At 57.0% G+C, this 2,500-nt stretch overlaps 1 non-coding gene across 1 annotated transcript in view; it reads right to left on the reverse strand.

The window, feature by feature from the left end:
* LOC124741680 overlaps positions 1–113 on the reverse strand; it is a 1,909-nt gene extending 1,796 nt beyond the window's left edge. The window contains exon 1 of the ribosomal RNA XR_007010021.1: positions 1–113. This exon is cut by the window's left edge and continues 1,796 nt beyond it. This is a non-coding gene — a ribosomal RNA (small subunit ribosomal RNA).
* Between the last annotated feature and the right edge of the window lie 2,387 nt (positions 114–2,500).

A 2,500-nucleotide genomic window follows, 5' to 3' on the forward strand; every position in this document is an offset into this window, starting at 1 on the left:
CATAACTGATTTAATGAGCCATTCGCGGTTTCACCTTAATGCGGCTTGTACTGAGACATGCATGGCTTAATCTTTGAGACAAGCATATGACTACTGGCAGGATCAACCAGGGAGCTGCGCCAACTAGAGCTGAGCAGCCGGCCGCCCGGGAGTGTGTCCCGGGGGCCCGCGCGAACACGCAAGCGTCCGCTCAATCATTCTGCAAACAGGAGGAGGCTGAGCTCCCCTGCACAATACACCTCGAAACCCTCTCAGGTCCCGGCGGCGCGCAGCGCCGTCCCAAGTACTTGGTCGGGTTCGAGAGAGGCGCAATCGCCCGGAGTTAGGCGAGTAGACGCTTTCGGTGCGACCACCCGTGCTCCCAACTGAGCTTGCCGCTGCCGACAGAGGCCCGGGAGCGTGCTGTCGTGGCATTGCCGGCGGGAGACAACACGCGCCACCTACGGTGACCGGCAGCTCCAACGCCAGCGCCACAGAAGGACAAAAGCCCCACTTGGGTGCCGAAGCGAACTCTCCCAGCACAGCGCACGCGCCAACACATCCGCACAGCTGCGATACAAACCACCAGCGAGAACCGCTGGGGCGACCGAGCAGCAGACGGCGTCGCGGCGCCGAGCGCCGGGCGGCGGCGCATCCTCAACGCACACAGTCCTCAATCGGACCAGCACACTGAAGATGTCCACCGCGCTTCGCACCGGGCCCGCGAGGACCTACTTTGGCCGCACGGCGCCGCGCGCAGGGTGCGCCGGCGCGCAGCTGCGACGCCTGCCGCGTCCGTCGGCCGGCGCGCCTGCCACTGGCCGCCCCCACCAGCCGGCTGTAGCGCGTGCGCCCACGCACCGCGCGGCCAGCACGCCGGGAGGCGCCCCCTCACCGGCCGGGGACGGTCCCACCCAGCCACCACCGCGTATCGCTTCACACCCAGATGCCGTTCAGTTTCATCGGCATGGTGGGTATCGCTGGAACAACCGGTTAGTACCTCAACCTATCGTCGCCATCACCGATTCACCCCTAGCGAGAACAACCGCACCACAACGGGTTACCATTTCTTCATTTGCGTAACTTCACCAGAAAACGTAGGCGTCCATCGCCATTAGCAACTTCAACGATTATTGCATGCCTGTGTCAGGTGTCACGCCACACTACGTCTGCCCACATACACGCAACAAAATGTGCACGCCTAGACAATACGTGGAAGGTGGCCCCCGTACGTATGCGATGTCCATTGCTCGAACGACTGTCAACCGGCCTCTGTAGCATGTCGCAGATATGGAACGCGGTGCACCATGCTATCACGGTGTTTGAGGAGAGACGACTAGGTCCGAATACATCAACACACAGCTCATGCTGATCGCCATCCACGGCGTCCGTTCCTCCCACACGTCTCTATGGCGTACCACACTGCAATCCAGCTCTCATAGGGAGACGACACGTAGCTGCGTGCACAATATTTGCACTGTATGGTCCGCCGTTTTTGGGCGCAGTCGTTGTACGGTCACACATGTGCCACGATGTATCATTCAGTACATAAGGACGAATGTGCAGTACAGATTGTGGTTCACGCGTACGACATCAGCGGACAGTTGACACAGGCCGCACCACAACGTAGCCTGCGTACGTCGCATGCGAAGGGCATTGAACATGCAAACTTGTCACCAACCAGCTTGCGAAGGCAGGGGGCAAGGTGGGGACGTGGGGACGTGGGGAGGGGTGGGGGGGGGGGGGGCGGCATGTACGTCCTGCTGCCATCCACATTACAGTGTACAGCAGGAGCATGTGGAAAGTCAGCAAGACTTGCAAGGTGTTTAACATGAAGCGATACACAGGGGAGCGGGCAGTGCGAGTAGCGAACTATATTGCGAGGGTTGCGGGTGGGCAACACTACACTAATTGAACGAGTCGTATAACAATTACAGAGCAGGTTTAGGCGACAACGTGGGTTACGTTAGCGGACAACGTGGGTTACGTTAGCGGACAACGTGGGTTACGTTAAGGCACAACATGGGTTACGTTAAGGCACAACATGGGTTACGTTAAGGCACAACATGGGTTACGTTAGGGCACAACATGGGTTAGGTTAGGGGACAACATGGGTTAGGTTAGGGGACAACATGGGTTAGGTTAGGGGACAACATGGGTTAGGTTAGGGCACAACATGGGTTAGGTTAGGGCACAACATGGGTTAGGTTAGGGCACAACATGGGTTAGGTTAGGGCACAACATGGGTTAGGTTAAGGCACAACATGGGTTAGGTTAAGGCACAACATGGGTTAGGTTAAGGCACAACATGGGTTAGGTTAAGGCACAACATGGGTTAGGTTAAGGTACAACATGGGTTAGGTTAAGGTACAACATGGGTTAGGTTAAGGTACAACATGGGTTAGGTTAAGGTACAACATGGGTTAGGTTAAGGTACAACATGGGTTAGGTTAAGGTACAACATGGGTTAGGTTAAGGTACAACATGGGTTAGGTTAAGGTACAACATGGGTTAGGTTAAG

The sequence above is a fragment of the Schistocerca piceifrons genome, unplaced genomic scaffold (genome assembly GCF_021461385.2).
Source record: "Schistocerca piceifrons isolate TAMUIC-IGC-003096 unplaced genomic scaffold, iqSchPice1.1 HiC_scaffold_1977, whole genome shotgun sequence".
Taxonomy (NCBI): Eukaryota; Metazoa; Arthropoda; class Insecta; order Orthoptera; family Acrididae; genus Schistocerca; species Schistocerca piceifrons.